The 21,311-nt window shown below is 35.0% G+C and overlaps 1 protein-coding gene across 1 annotated transcript in view; it reads right to left on the reverse strand.

Moving 5' to 3' along the window:
* Positions 1-13,899, reverse strand: part of LOC136035707 (UBX domain-containing protein 6-like) — a 70,097-nt gene extending 56,198 nt beyond the window's left edge. The window contains exon 1 of the mRNA XM_065717655.1: positions 13,803-13,899. The gene's annotated coding sequence lies outside the window, so the exon portion shown is untranslated. The remainder of the gene's footprint in view (positions 1-13,802) is intronic.
* Positions 13,900-21,311: the final 7,412 nt, after the last annotated feature.

Here is a 21,311-nt window from a genome sequence, read left to right on the forward strand (position 1 = left end):
ACTTGATAAAGTGATTTTTTTCCAGATTCGACCATCTGGGGGGCTAAAGGGAGAGGAAAAATTAGAAAAATTAGGTATTTATAACTTACGAGTGGGTGATCGGATCTTAATGAATTAAATAAAAAAAACTAATTTTTTTAGCTGAAAGTAAGGAGCGACATTAAAACTTAAAACGAACAGAAATTACTCCGTATATGAAATGAGTTGTCCCCTCCGCAATCCCTCGCTCTTTACGCTAAAGCTTTAAATTGTTTTAAAAAGTAGAATTGTGGCAAAGAGTCAAACTTTAGCGTAAAGAGCGAGGGATTGCGGAGGGGACAACTCATTTCATATACGGAGTAATTTCTGTTCGTTTTAAGTTTTAATGTCGCTCCTTACTTTCAGCTAAAAAAATTAGTTTTTTTATTTAATTTCTGAACGTTTTTGAATTAATGCATGTTTGGTTTTGGCTCTCCGCACATAAATTATTAAAATGAAATTTGTATATTAATTCTTTTTTTTTGGCTAAATGGCTTTCTATTAGTTTTGATCAGACGATTTTGAGAAATAAGGGGTGGAGAAGGAGGCCTAGTTGCCCTCCAATTTTTCGGTTACTTAAAAAGGCAACTAGAACTTTTAATTTTTAACGAACGTTTTTATTAGTAAAAAAATACGTAACTTAAGAATTAACTTACGTAACAAACTTTCATAACCTTATATTTTTATTATGTATACGAGGGGATTTGTACCCTCGTTAATACCTCGCTCTTTACACTAAATCGTAAGTTTCGCCCCAATTCTTTAAGAATGACCCCTGAATCAGAAAGGCCGTAGAATAAATAGTTGAAATTACTAAAAATACTTTAGCATAAAGAGCAAGGTATTTATCTCCTCCTAAATACCTCGCTCTTTATGCTAAAGTATTTTTAGAACCCCTCATATGCGTAATAATCTCTGTTCGTTTTAAGTTTCAATGCTACTTCTTCCTTTCATTTGAAAAAACGTTTTCATTGTTTTCTTATAGTAATGCTAGAGAATCCTGTGCCCTTGCCATTGAATTTTTCTTCCCCCATGACAGATTCCTCCAAGGAAAGATCCTCCAACATAGCCCTCTCTCCTCAGCCCCACCCCCAAACAAAATAAAATCCCCCTGAAAACGTCTGTACACTTCCCAATAACCATTACTATATGTAAACACTGGTCAAAGTTTGTAACTTGCAGCCTCTCCCCCAGGGATTGTGGGGGAGTAAGTCATCCCCAAAGACATAGTTATTATGGTTTTCGACTATGCTGAACAAAATGGCTATCTCAAAATTTTGATCCGTTGACTTTGGGAAAAAAATGAGCGTGGGAGGGGGCCTAGATGCCCTCCAATTTTTTTGGTCACTTAAAAAGGGCACTAGAACTTTTCATTTCCGTTAGAATGAGCCATCTTGCGACATTCTAGGACCACTTGGTCGATACAATGACTCCTGGGAAAAAAAACAAAAAAAAACAAACAAATAAATAAATAAACACGCACCCGTGATATGTCTTCTGGCAAAAAATACAAAATTCCACATTTTTGTAGATAGGAGCTTGAAACTTCTACAGTATGGTTCTCTCATACGCTGAATCTGATGGTGTCATTTTCGTTAAGATCCTACGACTTTTAGGGTGTGTTTCCCCCTATTTTCCTAAATAAGGCAAATTTTCTCAGGCTCGTAACTTTTGATGGGTAAGACCAAACTTGATGAAACTTATATATTTAGAATCAACATTAAAATGCGATTCTTTTGATGTAGCTATTGATATCAAAATTCAATTTTTTAGAGTTTTAGTTACTATTGAGCCGGGTCGCTCTTTACTACAGTTCGTTACCACGAACTGTTTGATTTTGATATTTAGAAGGACATCGTGACTCAGAGCTCTTATTTTAAATTCTGACCGGCATTAAGCATCTGATTTTCCTTTTAAATCAATCAATTGATTCTTAGAATTTTGTCAGAGCTCGTACCATATGAGCTCTTGGCTCTTAGCTCTTCTTGCCTAGTCACAAGTGCCATATGAGCTCTTAGCTCTAGTTTATTCTAATTTTATAGCTTGTGAAGTTGACCTAAAAAAAAAAACAACCTAATATCACCCCCAAAAGATTCGATCTACACTCTTTGACAACCTGGATACACTTAGACTCTTTTTATTTATTAAATTGTAAGAGCAGAAGCAGTAATAGTAGTATCCCCAAACGTTTCGACTTATTACCCCAGTCGATCTCAATATATTACTGAGGTGTCTTAGTGGCAACCATAAACACAATGCCTTTTGATTTATTTTGAAGTAATATTTAGTTTTAAAGCATAATGGGCCAATTGCATAATTGTGGGGGTCGATATGCCTAATACCCCTAAAGACATAGTTGCTGGGCCGTTCTACTATGCTGAACAAAATGGCTGTCTCAACATTTTGACTGGATGTGATTGGAAAATGAAGGGGCTTAAGATAAGGGCTGCTTGCCCTCCAATCTCTTCTTGCTCTTGAAAAGGGCACCGGAACTTTTAATTTTGAATTGATTTAGCTGCTTTAAAAGTTTCAATGATATTTCTATCTAATATAGAGTGGTGCTGCCTAGGATATTGCTTATATGCCCTTTTGAAAACCTGCATCCCTACAGCTTTTTTATTTAATTGAAACTCCCAAATGTTCCCTAAAAGTTCCATCTTAATGCCTTTAGCATCATTAGTTACATTAAGTGTAGCGGTAGTATTAGAAGTATACATGAAGTGCCTTCTGGCTAGTTCAAAATCTCCCTAAACTTACCATTAAAGGTCTAAATTTATAATATAAGTTGTTCTTCAGATATTGCTTTGTCACCTTCTTGAAATTCCACGTTCTCATAGTTTTTTTTATTTTTTTATTTAGTTCAACATCCGCCTAAATATTCCTTAAAAGCTTCACCTTAATACCCTTAGCTTGCGTAGTATCAATAGTTATATCAGCATTAGTAACAGTATGGGCAGAGCACCTTTGGTTTCTTCAACATCCCCTTCAGCACATGCTGAAAGTTTCAGCTTAATACGCACCATTAACCATTTCTGATGGATTCGCTTGACAACCTGTGTGAACATAGCATGTTTCGACTTAGGTTCCTACAGTTCCTATATATCCCAAACTTATCGCCTTAATATCCATAGTATTAATAGCAGTAGCAGTAGCTGTAGAATTAATAGTAGTAGCCTAAGCTTTAGTGGCAGTAGCAGTAATAAAGGTAGTAATAATAGTAAGTAGCAGATGTATCAGTAGAAGCAGAAGCACTATGATGCAAATATGTTCTATTGGTAAATATGTAAATATGGTAAATATGTTCTAATTATGTAAATATTGGTAAATATGTAAATATGGTAAATATGTTCTAATTATGTAAATATTGGTAAATATGTAAATATGGTAAAAATGTTCTATTTATGTAAATATGTTCTAAATATGTTCTAATTATGTAAATATTGGTAAATATGTTCTATGTAGTTCTAACCAGAAATATGTTCTGGTTAGTTCAACATCCAACACAACAAGCCCTGTTAGCTTCAACTTCACACACTTAACTGTTCCTAAGATATTGCTGTTACACCCTTTTGACAACCTGCATACAGAGGGTGTGTTATGATTCAGTTCATTCCCCTCAAAATTTCATGAAATTTTCACCTTCATGCCATTGAGCATAGTAGTCGTAATAGTAGTCACAGTTGTAGTTACCTGTTGTATGTAACTACACATAGTTGTAGGTGTAGTACAAATGTGTATATTACAACTGTCTAACACAGTTGTAGTTGTATGTTACTAGTGATAATATTCAATAGCGGTAGTCATACTAGCAGCAGCAGTATTAACCTATTGCTTTTTGGTTAGCTGAAAATCCATCTCATCATGTCCTAGAAGTTTCAACTTAATACAATTAGCCATTGATGTGACATCGTTAATATGTCCTTTTGATAACCTGTATGTTCATATACTTCTAGAAATTTTCATCTCAATGCTCTTAGCCCTAAAATAAGTTGCAATAGAAAGAGTAGTAGTAGTAGTAAATGTAGCAGTAATAATATTATTAGTTATAAGGTGAACATAATGCCTTTTGGTAACATGGTCTTCCCCTTTAAGTATTCTCTGAAACTTTCAAGTTAATACCAAAATAGACTCTTGAAATACGCTAGTTTGACAATGTGCATGCACATAGCGTCTTTTGATTTAGTACAAATTTGCCCTTCATACTGTAAATGCAGTAGTGTGGTAGTAGTAGTGGAAATAATTATAGCAGTATTGATAGCATGCAAATATTGCCGTTTTGATCACATCCCTTATCATTTCCTGAATTTTCCAAATTAATATACTCAGTTTTTCCTATATTGTATCCTTTGACAATCCTTAGGCACATAACATGTTTTGATTTAGTTCAATACTCCCTTCAACATTTTTTGAAAGGCTCATCTGAATACCCTTCGCCTTCTTGGAAAGTAAAGGTCAAACATACATACTTTTCTCAATAACATATGCTATGTGTAAACACTGAACAAGTTGCCTAACTTACAGACCCTGTCTTGAGGGATGGCTCAGGATCTACTCGGTATGTATTCGTTCAATTTTGTTATGTCCACCTTAAAGCTACTAAAATCCTACCTCAAGAATTGGACAGGAGAGTCCAGATTAAACAGACTTGCATATGTCACTAAAATTCGGAATTTTATGGTGGATGCTGATGATATTACACGTAAATCAAACAGTTCGTGGTAACGAACTGTAGTAAGGAGCGACCCGGCTCAATTGTAAACGAAACTCTAAAAAAATGAGTTTTGATGCTAAAAGATATATCAAAAGAATCGAATTTTCACGCTGATTCTAAATATATAAGTTTCATTAAGTTAGTCTTTGTCATCAAAAGTTACGAGCCTGAGAAAATTTGCCTTATTTTGGAAAATAGGGGGAAACATCCCCTAAAAGTAAAATAGAATCTTAACGAAAATCACACCTTCGCATTCGGCGTATCAGAGAACTCTAAAGCAAAAATTTCAAGCTCCTATCTAAAAAAATGTGGAATTTCGTATTTTTTCCCAGAAGACAAATCACGGGTGCGTGTTTATTTGTTTGTTGTTTTTTTTTCCCAGGGGTCATCGTATCGACCAAGTGGTCCTAGAGTGTTGCAAGAAGGCTCATTCTTACGGAAATGAAAAGTTCTAGTGCCCTTTTTAAGTAATCAAAAAATTGGAGGGCACCTAGGCCCCCTCCCACGCAAAAGTCAACGGATTAAAATTTTGAGATAGCCATTTTGTTCCGCATAGTTGAAAACCATAATAACTATGTCTTTGGGAATGACTTACTCCCCCACAATCCCTGGGGGAGGGGCTGCAAGTTACAAACTTTGACCAGTGTTTACATATAGTAATGGTTATTGGGAAGTGTACAGACGTTTTCATGGGGATTTTTTTGGTTTGGGGGGGGGGGGGTGGGGTTGATGGGAGGGGGCTACGTGGGAGGATCTTTCCTTGGAGGAATATGTCATGGGGGAAGAAAAATTAAATGAAAAGGGCGCACGATTTTCTAGCATTACTATAAAAAAAACAATGAAAAAATAAACATGAAAACGTTTTTTCAATTGAAAGTAAGGAATAGCATTTAAATTTAAAACGAAAGGAGATTATTACGCATATGAGGGGTTCTAAAAATACTTTAGCATAAAGAGCGAGGTATTTAGGAGGAGATAAATACCTCGCTCAATATGCTAAAGTATTTTTAGTAATTTCAACTATTTATTCTACGGCCTTCTTGATTCAGGGGTCATTCTTAAAGAATTGGGACAAAACTTACGATTTAGTGTAAAGAGCGAGGTATTAACGAGGGTAAAAACCGCCTCGTACACATAATAAAATATAAGAATATAAAAGTTTGTTACGTAAGTTAATTCTTAAGTTACGCATATTTTTTACTAATAAAAACGTTCGTTAAAAATTAAAAGTTCTAGTAGCCTTTTTAAGTAACTGAAAAATTGGAGGGCAGCTAGGCCTCTTTCCCCACCCCTCATTTTCTCAAAATCGTCTGATCAAAACTAAGAGAAAGCCAATTAGCCAAAAAAATAATATACAAATTTCAATTCAATAATTTATGTGCGGAGAGTCAAAATCAAACATCCATTAATTCAAAAACGTTCAGAAATTAAATAAAAAAAACTAGTTTTTTAACTGAAAGTAAGGAGTGACATTAAAACTTAAAACGAACAGAAATTATTCCGTATATGAAATGGGTTGTCCCCTCCGCAATCCCTCGCTCTTTACGCTAAAATTTGACTCTTTGCCACAATTCTACTTTTTAAAACAATTAAAAGCTTTAGCGTAAAGAGGGAGGGATTGCGGAGGGGACAACCCATTTCATATACGGAATAATTTTTGTTCGTTTTAAGTTTTAATGTGACTCCTTACTTTCAGTTAAAAAAACTAGTTTTTTCTATTTAATTCGAAAAGAAATAAAAACATCAGAACATAAGGAAAATAAACAGTGTTTTTCTAATGTTGAATCTGATCCAAAGTTTAGCAAGTCTGGGACTATATAAAGAGTATATAATATAAAAGTATATAAAATAAAAATAGAGTATATAATAAAATTAAAGTAAAGTATATAGTATATAAAGTATATAGTAAAGTATAAAATAAAGGATAATATAATAAAAATAAGTATATAAAAAATATATAATATAAAAGTGTATATTTATAATATAAAAATATAATATAATAAGAGTATATGTGTAAAAAACTATAGAAAAATCTGGGACTATATATAAAGGGCTCTTTTATAGCATAACAATAAATTAACTCAGAAATAAACGTTATGAACTTGTTGTGGATGTTAGCTGGAGGACCCCCTCCAACCCAAGATCCTAAATGCTCCCTTACTTAGAAAATAAATTTGTGTTTCTTGGAAGCTAAAAGTCTCTGTCCAGCATAAACACCTGAAATTGTTGAATCAATATGTAAAAATTAATATAAATAATTTCGCCATTACCTTGCAACATAGGAACATCTTTTAGAAAATTACTAAAAAACTTAAAAATAAAAGGAAAATTGGCCAGAACTGATTTACTTATAGGGCACTTAAACAGTGGAACAGTCAGCCAGCAGCAGTAGTAGGATTGACGGATTTTAGTTATTCAAGTATAAAATTGTAAAATATGTGTGTAATTTTTCTCATTTCTTTTTTTATCTCATTGTTTTTTTCCCCTTTAACTTAATTTGGTGTTCTATTAGTTCTTGACATGTTATTTTAAATGTTTCTACTTTTCTGAGCAACAGACACTGATGCTCCACCCAATTTGCAAATATGAATAAATAATTTCACAGCATAACCTGGTCAAACTAAGATGACGACAATTGTACATGTGATTGAAATATCCAGCATATTTTTGGATATTTTTTTTTCACTGCTAATAAAAGGATTTATCCCTATTTGAGCTGTTATTTATCGTTGCAAAAATCTACTCACCTCCCTTATTCAAAAACTTTTCGTGGATTCGACTACCGTAATACTGCCAAGCCAAATAAGTCAAAAATACGTTGGTAGCAGCAATTCCAATAAATGAATATACAAGCTTCTTTTGAACACTAGTCAATGAAATAAAGGTGTCTACAAGGTCAACCAAATCTTGGACCTCAACTGATATATATTCAGTGATATGCAGGTAACTTGAATTGGCAAGGTCCAGGAGAAGGCTGATCATAACTTTGATTCTAAAATAAACACAGATGTTTAAAGCAAGGGTGGATTCAGAGAGGGGAGAGGTAAAACAATTAATGTACACTAAATCCACAACAGTTACAGTATAACGGACTTTTAAGTTGAATTTTTAGCCACTAGCCCACAGTCATCACAAAGATTCAGTCAATTTTATCACAAACAATTTGACCACAACGTTTTAACTACAAACTACATGAAGTAGATAATTTGGAAGACCACACTGCCTTTCCACAACGATAAATAAAAGTTCAAATAGGGATAAAATCCTTTTAATAGACAATGATAAAAAATACGTGAAAATTCAAAATACAGCTCCTGCTAGTAACCACAACTAAACTAGTTCCATAAAACTTTATTCTAGACTGTTAATTCAAACACTGTCAATAGCCAAACTAATCACTTTTTCGTAGACCTCGGCTAAACTCGCATTTTCATAACCCCTAAAAAATCCCGTTTAAGAAGGAGTACAAGTATGCAAAGACTCTCAATAAAAGCCCATAGACCTAGGTATTTAAATCTTTAAATTCCCTAAATCCACCTCTCAACATTTATTTAGGAAGGAGTACAGGTATAAAAGTATTTTGAACAAAGACCCGTAAACCATGAAATATTAATAATGGGATTTATTTGCCACTAATTTGAGCCAATAAAAATTTACGTAAAATTTTCATAGAGCTTCTCAGTCAATGAGAAAACTTCATGAAAAATCTAATTGGCTCACATTAGCAATAGCTAAATCCAGTGTTGGTGAAATCTCATTATGAATGGGGCTTGAGTATAGAAAGAAAACTAAACACATATTCTCTAATCAATGCATATGGTCTATTTGCCATTAATACTGGCTGTAAGCAACTATTACTAAACACAATGTTCCTTGAAATACTGGACTAAACAAATTGCGCAACTGTCTGTGTATAGTCCCAGTGCCTTTAAAATACAGATTACCAGCACTTATGTGCAGGTATTGAAGGTGACTTACAGCAGTTGATTACATCTTTGTGGGCTTTATGCCTACTATAGACGTCAATATATAAATTACATTAGCCAATATAGTCCACCCATATAAATTACATACAGTCCATTTACATAATGAACAATTCCAGGACCCCAAAAACTGGGACCCAGTGAGTGAAAAGGTTAGCTTGCACCTCACAAACACACAGGCTAAATATGATTCTGGAAAGGAGCTCACATTATTTTTTAATGGATCACTGGGAAGCAATAAAAACCGCTAGAGCATTTAGAGAGACTTGTATCACAACTTGTACTTTTAGTCAACAATAATTAATTGCGTTAATGAGTACACAAAGGATACATTTTTCTCATTGGAAATATTTTGCTTTATTTTGATAAAAATTCCCACTGCTATAATATTATCAGAGCATCCTATAGGACCTTGTCTTATCTTCCCATCTTTTGTTTAAATGACTCTTAAATGGGTCACATGACTTTACACTGATAGTATTTCTGAACAGTTCATTCCAATCATTAACTGCTACATCAGAGACAAAGATTTTCCTGTCATATACATACCCATATAAAACACAATAAAACCCCAGTTCCTCACCAAAGACAGGTTTATCAAATATCATGTGACTAGGGCAACTATAATGTTGGTAGAACCCATCAAAATTACATTTTTGTCCATGGAACTATTTTGCAACCTTTTGACAAAAATTTCCACTGCCATAATGTTATCAGAGCATCCTACATAAATTTTCTTGACGTATATTCACAGTTTTTACTTAAATTATTCTTAAATGGAACATATTGACTTAAATGGACTCTGCATCGATAGTATTTCTGGACAGTTCAATCTAATCATTAACAGCCGCATTAGAGATAAAGCTATTCTTGTCATATACATACCCCAACAAAACCCCAGTTACTTGCCAAAGAGGGGTTTATCAAACACCATGTGACTGGAGCAACTACAACATTGGTAGAGCACATCAAAATTTGGAAAAAACACCTACAACAGCACAAAAATGATTTAACTAATGCTTTAAATTCTGATAGTACAAATATTCCTTTTGACCCTATTTTAAGCAGCCATTTTTTGATAACCCTATCCATAAAACGCTTTTTGAAGAAACGTCTCTTATTAGAAATGATTTAGGCACAAAACAGGTTGCTCGATTTGGGGTAAAACTCACTTATGCCTTATATAAAAATTTAACTAAACATGATTTAATAAATGGTATTAACAAAACAGTAAACAATACCACTCAACATGTTACAAATAGACCTTCTAGGCTGGCTGCCAAAACGGCAAGATTAGTTTTGAGAGCTTGTCTTTATTTTTAAATGCTTTTATTCCACTTGAATGAATTGCTTTTTCCCCTCCACTTGATGTACCAGTTCTGGTTGAACTTTCCTGAAGTACTAGTGCTCGGACTGTTTTGAAAAGATTTTAGTTCTTTTATATTCTTTTTACATTTGTTTTAGATATAGGATCGAAATATTCATTTAAAGTTGCATTCCACTGTCTTATAAAAAAAAAAAAAAATCCCAATTTTTCTACTTCTTGATTATGATGGAAAGGTAGTATGGTCTTTGTCACTATGTGAATTCTTCTGTTTACAGGAATAGTGAAAATGTCCTCCTGTTGCAGCTACTGATCAAATGAAACTCATTACCTTGTGATGTCACATGACAGATTTGAACTAATAAGAAAGTTTTTGCCTTTCAATGACAATGTATTGCAGAAACCTCAGCAAGACCCTGATTATGACAAGATCCATAAAATTCATCCCTTGACATAGAAATTTTGAGTCAACTTTATTAAGGTACACCTGCAAAAACGTCAGGTTATTAAGATAAGGTTTTTCAAAAAATTACTATTACAAGCCCCAAATCGCCAAGCTCAAATTTCGGAGTCATTGAGGATGCTCATAGGGTTACTTATTAAATTTCTATAGCAAATCTCAACCACTGTTAGGTCATTGACAAATTTTCATTTGTCAGAAAATCCTTTAACGATATTCAAAATTCATAACTGAAAAAAGTAGGGGATATAGGCGAGTACCTTGGACTACTCCACTGTGGACAGGAAAGAGATTGGAACAATGGTTCTGATATTGACTGCCTGTGAACTATTTGATATTAAGGAGGCAACCAATTTTGCCAGGAAAAGATTAATTTAGAGCTCCATGACAAGTTTCTCAACTAATACATTGTAGTTACCAAGATCAAATACTTTTTGAAGGTTAACTCAAAACAGTCAGCAATTAACGTGAGTTGGGCTCACAACCAAATGCCTTCTCAAGACCAGAACATAATTTGCACTTCACTGAAAAAAAAAACATTTTAAATGTTTTCACTTTTTAACTTTAATAAATCAGAAGTTACTAAGACTTTATAGGAGTTAGAGGAATAGGACAAACGCCTTCAAAATCATGCTTTCTGTCTTTCTTTCTTAAGCAGGTTATGAAACCCTGTTTCCATATTTATAAAAAGTGTTCAGAATCACCAATCTTGCTGAAAAGGAAACCTAACGGCTTTGAAAGGAAGTCACTAAAAGCACAAACAAGAAGAAACGGGATTTCCAAGATGAAAAACGCTTTTTTCTTAGTTTCCCAATTCTCTTCTTGATCTCAGATGGAGAAATAGAGGGCAGAGAAGAGGAAATATCATCCATTGGTAATTGATAAGACAATGCTGGAAGGCACTGGATAATGGAAGCAAGGAATCAGTCAAGATTATTGGAAATAGTTTCAGGTAGGTTGAAGTCAAACTCCTGCCACACAGCTTTTTAAACTCAGAATACTAATTTTTTGCTTATTAGTAAACAGTTCCTCAACCATATTTTTGTAGTAGGAATGAACAGACTTGTGAATTTCCCTTTTGAGTGTTTCTTAGCTTATTAGCTTCATCTAGTTTAGAATGTCTGAAAAGATTTAATTTGCTTCTAATTAGTGTTTGAAACAGGTATAACATCAATCAGATTTAATTATGATAGATCTTTTTAGACTTGTCAAAATAAGACTTAAAGCTTTAGTAACAGAAATTTAAAATGATTTGGGAGACACAAAAGTCAATGAGTTTGAGTAATTATTGGGTAGGCTGAAACTGGGTCAGGGGCAGACTTATCTTGGGAATTGAAAGGTAAAGGAAAGGACAAGGATATAAATGAAACATGATCAGGAGACAACAAGGGAGAGCAATTAAAATATATTGCAGGAAACATTTCACATGATAGAACTCTCAAACAATAATCATATTGATAGGGTAGCCATAAGGGATGATGAGAGGGCAAGATGGTGCTGGAGGAGGGAAATAAGATGGAGGACTTTTGGGACAGGGGCTAGGTTTACTTTGGCAAATGAAGGACAGAGGTCCAAAAAAGTTATCGCCTTCTTGGACACATAGAGAGGATTGAAAGAGTTGAAAGGGTGTGTATATTTCATAGGAATGCAATTAAGAAGGAGCTTGGGGAGGGTGTCAAAGGAGTATAGTGAAGCAGCTATAATATCTTGGAAATGGTTTAGTTTAGGAACATGAAACTTTCAGGGATGGGTCTATAGGATAAAGTATGTCCTGGGGAGGTATTTTAAAGTGCCCATCTCCACTCCTTCTCTCTCTAGAGGGCCCTGAAATTTGCCTGCATGACAGGTCTGTGCCTATTGAAATTTTGACAAAACAACATTTTACCCTAATTTTCAGTTACTAGTTGCTTTTTCTCTGCCTTTAGATCTGAAAATGCAATTCCTGTTATTTGAGTAGAATTTTGAGCCATATCAATGTTTTTTTTTTCAAAATTTAGGAAGTGTATTTGCATATCTTTAAAACCTTATAAAATAGAATTAAGCAAAGTTATGAAGCTGTAAATAATTTTGGGTAAAATTCTAGTTAATTGACTTCTTGCTATCTCAGAAAGGGGTTAGGTTAGGAAAATGAAACTTTCAGGGATCAATCTACAGACTAAAGTATGTCCTGGGAAGGTATTTTGAAGCAATTACCACCACTCCTTCTCCCTCTAGAGGGCCCTGACCTTTGATGACCTTTAAAAACATGTGTGTTATAAAAGTGAAATCTTGCAAAGTATATCTCCTGCTTAATTGAAGTACAACAAAATTGTTTTCAGCTTCATAACTTTACTCAATTCCATTTTATAAGGTTTTAGAGATATGCAAATACATTTCCTAAATTTTGAAAAAAAACATTGATATGGCTCTAAATTCTACTCAAATAACAGGAATTGAATTTTCAGAACTAAAGGCAGAGAAAAAGCAACTAGAAACTGAAAATTAAGGTAAAATGTTGTTTTGTCACAATTTCAATAGGTATAGACCTGTCATTTAGGCAAATTTTAGGGCCCTCTAGAGGGAGAAGGAGTGGAGGTGGGTACTTTAAAATACCTTCCCAGGATATACTTTAGCCTGTAGATCCATCCCTGAAAGTTTCATTTTCCTAGCCTAAACCCTTTCTGAGATAGCAAGAAGTCAATTAACTAGAATTTTACCTAATTTTGTTGTACTTCAATTAAGCAGAAGATCTATTTTTCAAGGTTTCACTTTTATAACACACATATTTTTGAAGGTCATCAAAGGTCAGGGCCCTCTAGAGGGAGAAGGAGTGGAGGTAGTTACTTCAAAATACCTTCTTGGGACATACTTTTGTCTGTAGATTCATCCCTGAAAGTTTCATTTTCCTAACCTAAACCCTTTCTGAGGTAGCAAGAAGTCAATTAACTAGAATTTTACCATCAATCTGATTTAATTATGAACAGACCAGCCATGACAACAAACAACAAAGAGAGATAAACTTAACAAAAAAACCTTAAATGAGACTACAGCCTACCAATTCAGGTTATAGGCTATATTTGCACTTTATGGGGGATGGTGGTAAAGTTCATTTCCAACACACATAAACAATAATTTTGGATTCGGGATGCAATTCTGACTATAGAGGTAAGTTTCAACTTACCCCACCCACCCCTAATGAGCAAATTTTGTCCTAGCATAGCAGTTGATTTGCCAACATCAAAAATAAAAGACATGAAATTACTTTGATGTCAACTTAGATATGTTACCAAAAAAACTTAGATATGTTACTTAGTTAGTAGCACTTACTGGTTCAATGGGTGATTATAACCTCGGGTATAATCATTAATAAGCCTATTTTTTATTTGTACTTTCAACTGGAACTCATATAGAAATTGATGCTTTGCCTTTGATAATGTTATCTATATCTATAGAATATTGAAAAAAGAGATGGCACTGAACTTCAAATATCTTCCCAAAGTCTAGTTGACTTTTCTTGACTACTGCACTGAGCATATTCATACGGTATACCTAATTCATACAATTGTGAAAACCTATGGTTTTCATAAAATCCGTTTGTTTTTCTATAGGTACGATGGATTTTCTTGTTTGACTTTTGTTCTAGAGCTAAAAAAAAAATTCAAAGAAAATTAAAGGCCTCAGCAAACTTGAGATCAGCAGAAACAAAGCCTTTAATAATTCAAACTGAAAAAGAACTGAAAAACATTTTTTGGGGTTGGAGGGAGGGTTGGGGTGGCAAAGCTTTACTTATTTGTGACAATTTTCGTTTATTTAAGTTTGATAGCATACTTACATTCATTTATGCTTGTCCTAAGTTTTGAATTTGATTTCTGCAGGGAAACTTTGTTTTGTAATTTTAATAATAATAAAGCCCTGACCATTGGCTATGGTCGCTTTGTTTTCATGTACTTTGTGTTGTAATGCTTATTATTTCCCTGACCAAAAACAAGAGTTAAAGAGAGACACTTTTGTTATATATATCATCAATATACAAAAGAACCACGTCAGCCACTTTAGAAAGTCAAAGACTTGTTAATAGTGGCTGATAAACCTTCAATCAACAACAATACCGACAACATAACAAAACAAAAAAATGAAATGAAATGAGATTAAAAAGTGGGAAAAGATGACAAAAGGAAAATAAAGAAGAATTAGAGAGAGAGAAAAAAATCCTACTTAAAAAACAAAACGAAAAGTGATTAAGAAGAAAAGTGACTAAGAAGGTGTACATAAGTATATATTTCAGAAGAGAATCAGAACGATTGTGCCTTGGGTTGGACTCTCATACATTGAAAATGTTGTTTTTGATCTAATTCTATGATAAAGGGTTTGATAGGGGGGGGGGGGGGTCGTCAAATGATGTTGTTCTTAAACTCGTGTTTATGCAATTGTCAGTTTGCATTTAGGATTTATTTCATTTATTCCTAGCGTCCTATTTCTTTTTTCCAGCTGGGTGCTTAAATATATGAATGAATCAACAGATACGCGCCCCCCTCAATCCCCCCCGCGCGTAAGTCGTTACGCGCCATATTAGTTACGCGCCATTGTAGTTGTGTCACTCTGTCCCACTTGTGAATATAGAAAGATATATATATATATATATATATATATATATATATATATATATATATATATATATATATATATATATATATATATATATATATGTGTGTGTGTGTGTGTGTGTTTAACTATGCAAAACTTGCGAATATACAATATTCTTCGATGTCCCATTGTCTGTGCATATAAATAGATTGTCAGGTTTACCGACTCTTGAACATGCAACATAAAATTGTCCATGGGAAAAACAATCCGTATTCAGATCTATACCTGATTATTCTAATGATTGCCCTTGAGCTTTGTTGACGGTGATTGCTAATCGAACATTCCCTGTGTCCCCGTCGTCATTTTTATATCCCCCTCTGCCCCCGGCATCCCCCTTGTAGTTGTGTCCCTCTGTCCTGGTCGTCATTTATATTCCCAGTATCCCGGTCGTCATTTGTGTCCCAGTGTCGCAGTCTGTAATTTCTCTTTGAGCGTCCCGGTCGTCATTTATATTCCCTGTGTCCCGGTGTCCCGGTCGTCATTTGTGTCCCGGTGTCCCGGTCTGTAATTTATCTTTGAGTGTCCCGGTCGCCATTTATATCTCCCGGTCGTTATTTGTGTCCCAGTATCCCAGTCTGTAATTTCTCTTTGAGTGTCCCGGTCGTCATTTATATTCCCTGTGTCCCGGTATTTAGTTTTCTTTTTCTCCTTTATTTTTCAGTTTTTTTCCTTTTTTTAGTTTTTTGCTTTTTCAGTTTTTAGTTTTTTTAGTCTTATTATTAGTTTTTAGTTTGTTTTTTTTTAGTTTTTTTTTGTGGTTTTTACCTTTTTTTAGTTTTTTGTTAGTTTTTTTTCTTTTTTAGTGTTTTTTACCTTTTTTTTATTTTTTTAGTTTTTTAGCTTTTTTAGTTTTTTTAGTATTTTATTTTTATTTTTTTTGTAGTTTTTACCTTTTTTAGTTTTTTTTTCTTCTTTTGTATTAATGCTAAAGCCAAGGTTCGAACCTGGAACCTCTCGGACCTGGAACCTGGAACATAACGCTTTACCAATTCAGCTACTTCGGCTTGAACACATTCGTTTTTGAATTGGTATATGATGAAATAATTCAGACGTCATACAATGACGTCACTCGACAGACAGACAGACAGACAACTTATTTATATATATATATAGATTGTTAGGAACATACTCGTGCAAGAACTGAGTGATTTCTTCTTTGAAAATTTCTAAAATTGCAGCCAAACATGTTTCCCCTATAAAATAGGAAATAACTGAAAACCTCATAAGTGACCGAAACTAAAAGAAACAAAGTCTTAATAACAATGATCATATCAAAGAATCGAATTTTGAAGATTATTTGATATATATATACATATATATATATATATATATATATATATATATATATATATATATATATATATATATATATATATATATATATATATATATATATATATATATATATATATACTTTATATATATAAAAATAAGTTGTCTGTGGGTGTGTCTGTCTGGTGACGTCATGTTTGTGTGTTGACTGACGTCATGAAGTTAGTTGTCGTCATTTTTGTTATGACGGTGACGTCATTAAAGATATATAAGACATGCGTTCACGTAGAAATCTATTAATGTTTAACTTTAAAATAACTGATGAGCTTACAATAGCAACAGCCGAGGAAGATGCTCAAAGAGTCTATGCCAAAAAACTTGCTGCTCATAGAGAAAGTCAGAAAAGAAAGCGTGCCGAGGAATCAAAAGAACAGCAAGGAAACAGGCTTGAGGCTGATAGAGAAAGAAAGAACAGAAAGCGTGCCGAGGAACTACCAGAGCAACGCGAAAGCAGACGTGCACTGAACGAAAATTCACCATGCATGGCCAAAGGAAGGTGCACAAAGCAATATCCTCGACTTTTAGTATCCAACACAATTACTGGCAATGATGGTTACCCACAATATAGAAGAAGATCTACTGAAGATGGCGGTAAAACAGCAATAATAAAGAAGCGTAATCTTACCACCATCGAAGTAGATAACCAGTGGGTTGTTCCATATTCCCCATTATTATCAAAAACATTTAATGCACACATAAACGTTGAATACTGTAACTCCGTAAAGGCAATCAAATACATATGTAAATACGTCAACAAAGGCAGTGACATGGCAGTTTTTGGCTTGCAGCCCGAAATCAAAGATATCGACGAAATCGTACAATATCAGGCTGGAAGATACATAAGCAGTAATGAAGCTGTTTGGCGAATTGTTTCATTTCCGATACATGAACGTAGTCCAGCTGTTGTTCACTTAGCGGTACATTTACAGAATGGTTTACGTGTTTATTTCTCGGAAACCAACGTGCAACAAAGAGCAACCTCTTCAGGATTTGGGAATGCCTTCACCTAACCGTATCGCTGCTGTTTCGACAAGTGTAGAATTGGATCGTGAACAAAGTTACAGTATGAGTGATCTATTGTCGTATGTACAAAATAACATTTCCAAGTTAACGTCGGAACAAAAAGACATTTATGATACGATAATGCATTGTGTCGATAACAACGTTGGATAAATTTTCTTTTTGGATGCGCCAGGAGGTACTCGTAAAACGTTTGTGATAAAACTGATTCTGGCATCAATTCGATCAAAAAATGATATAGCGTTGGCAATTGCGTCATCCGGAATAGCCGCAACATTGCTGCCTGGTGGAAGAACTGCTCATTCCGCTTTGAAATTGCCACTGAATTTGCATTCTACAGAAACTCCCACGTGCAATATTTCCATATCATCTGGGATGGGTAAAGTATTGCAGCAATGCAAACTTATTATTTGGGATGAGTGCACAATGGCACACAAAAAATCGCTCGAGGCTCTGGATCAATGCTTGAAAGATTTGCGAGGGAAGTCGAAACCCTTTGGTAGCACATTAATATTGCTTGCGGGAGATTTCAGGCAAACATTACCTATAATACCTAGATCAACTCCTGCAGACGAAATGAATGCTTGCCTGAAAAATTCTAATTTATGGGCACACGTAAAAACATTAAAATTAACTACAAATATGCGTGTCCGATTGCAAAACGATGACCCTGGTCGAACATTTTCAGATCAATTGCTGGCAATTGGAAACGGAAAGCTCCCAGTAGACTCAATTTCAGGACGTATACAACTACCTGCTGATTTCTGTAATTTAGTGACGTCCAAAAATGAATTGATTGAAAAAGTATTTCCGAATATTCTAAAAAATTATAAAAATAATAAATGGCTAAGTGAAAGAGCGATTCTCGCACCCAAAAATATAGACGTCCACGAAATCAACAATATTGTTTTGACCAAGATTCGAGACCAGGCAGTCCTTTACAAGTCAGTCGACACAGTTTTGGAACCAAATGAAGCGGTTAATTATCCATCTGAATTTTTAAATTCCGTGGATCTTTCAGGGTTTCCACCACACGTGCTACAACTAAAAATAGGCGTACCAATAATACTTTTAAGAAATATCAACCCACCAAAGCTTTGCAATGGCACGCGACTTGCCGTAAAAAAAAACAATGGAAAACGTAATAGAGGCCACAATCTTGACAGGGCGTTTTGAGGGTGAGGCTGTTCTTATTCCTCGCATTCCCATGATTCCAACGGATCTGCCTTTTCAATTTAAAATATTGCAATTCCCAATTCGATTAGCATTTGCAATCACCATTAACAAAGCTCAAGGTCAATTATTAGAAAAATGTGGTATAGATCTTAATACTGATTGTTTTTCCCATGGACAATTGTACGTTGCATGTTCGAGGGTCGGTAAACCTGACAATCTATTTATATGCAGCGACAATTGGACAGCGAAGAATGTTGTATATTCGCAAGTTTTACGCAGTTAATTTGTATTGTATCTATCTATCTATCTATCTATATAAAAACGAGTTGTGTGTATGCATGTTTGTTTGTTTGTAAAAAGAGCGTTTGCATATGACGTCATTATTAGTACATACGGCTTTGTATATGCACAGACAATGGGAAAGCCAAGAATGTTGTATATTCGAAATTTTTACGTAGTTTGAAACACATATATAAATCTATCTATATTCACAGGTGGGACACAGGGACACAACTACAATGGCGCGTAAGTAATATGGCGCGTAACGACTTACGCGCGCGGGGGGGCTTTGGGGGGGGGGCGAAGCGCCCCACCAACTAGGTGTTGAGGTGGCGCGACACTCAAAGAGAAAGCGACCGGGACACAAGGAATGTTCGATTAGCAATCACCATCAACAAAGCACCGGGAAACAAATGACGACCGGGTTACAGGGAGTATAAATGACGACCAGGACATGAGTAAAAAAACTAAAAAAAAACTAAAAAAAAAGGTAAAAACTACAAAAAAACTTAAAAGAAAAAAAACTAAAAACTAATAAAAAAACTAAAAAAGCTAAAAAACTAAAAAAACTAAAAAAGAAAAAAATAAAAAAAGGTAAAAAATGAAAAATAAAGGAGAAAAACCAAACTAAAAAAAAATAAAAATAAAAAAACTAAAAAGAAAAAAGGGGAAAAATACAAACATTTATTTCATCATATACCATTTCAAAAACGAATGTATATACAGACCGGGACACCGGGATACAAATGACGACCGGGACACAGGGAATATAAATGACGACCGGGACACAGGGTCACAACTACAACGGGGACGCCGGGGGGCACAGGGGGATATATAAATGACGACGGGGACACAGGGAATGTTCGATTAGCAATCACCATCAACAAAGCTCAAGGACAATCATTAGAATCATGAGGTATAACTAAAAAAAACTAAAAAAAACGTAAAAAACTAAAAAAAGAAGAATTCAAAAACGAATGTATATACAGACCGGGACACCGGGAAACAAATGACGACCGGGACACAAGGAATATAAATGACGCCCGGGACACTCAAAAAGAAATCACAGACTGGGACACCGGGACACAAATGACGACCGGGACACAGGGAATATAAATGACGACCAGGACACAGGGACACAACTACAACGGGGACGCCGGGGGGCACAGGGGGATATATAAATGACGACGGGGACACAGGGAATGTTCGATTAGCAATCACCATCAACAAAGCTCAAGGACAATCATTAGAATCATGAGGTATAACTAAAAAAAAACTAAAAAAAGGTAAAAAAGTAAAAACTAAAAAAAAGAAAAATTCAAAAACGAATGTATATACAGACCGGGACACCGGGAAACAAATGACGACCGGGACACAAGGAATATAAATGACGCCCGGGACACTCAAAGAGGAATCACAGACTGGGACACCGGGACACAAATGACTACCGGGACACAGGGAATATAAATGACGACCGGGACACAGGGACACAACTACAACGGGGACGCCGGGGGGCACAGGGGGATATATAAATGACAACGGCGACACAGGGAATGGTCGATTAGCAATCACCATCAACAAAGCTCAAGGTCAATCATTAGAATCATGAGGTATAGACCTGAATACGGATTGTTTTCCCATGGACCATTATATGTTGCATGTTCAAGAGTCGGTAAACCTGACAATCTGTTTATATGCACAGACAATGGGACAGCAAAGAATGTTGTATATTCGCAAGTTTTACGTAGTTAAAAACATATATATATATATATATATATATATATATATATATATATATATATATATATATATATATATATATATATATATATATATCACAGGTGGGACATAGGGACACAACTACAATGGCGCGTAACTAATATGGCACGTAACGACTTACGCGCGCGTGGGGGCTTGGGGGGGGGGGGTTCGGTTGGGTGGCGCTTCGCACCACCCAACACCAACTAGGTGTTGGGTGGTGCGAAGCGCCACCCCAACAGCTAGTATATATATATATAAATAAGTTGTCTGTGTGTGTGTGTGTTTCGACTGACGTCATGTTTGTCGACTGACGTCATTATAAGGATTGAGCTGTTTGCGTCATGAAGTTATTTGTCGACTGACGTCACGTTTGTCAACTGATGAAATTACATACCGGGTCACCGGGACACAAATGATCTGGTGACCCGGTATGTAATACCTCTGTGCTCCCCGGCATCCCAACAATGGGGACGCCGGGGAGCACAGGGGGATATATAAATGACGACGGGGACACAGGGAATGTTCGATTAGCAATCACCATCAACAAAGCTCAAGGGCAATCATTAGATTAATGAGGTATAGATCTGAATACAGTTGTTTTTCCCATGGACAATTATATGTTGC

Source organism: Artemia franciscana, chromosome 14 (assembly GCF_032884065.1).
Source record: "Artemia franciscana chromosome 14, ASM3288406v1, whole genome shotgun sequence".
Taxonomy (NCBI): domain Eukaryota; kingdom Metazoa; phylum Arthropoda; class Branchiopoda; order Anostraca; family Artemiidae; genus Artemia; species Artemia franciscana.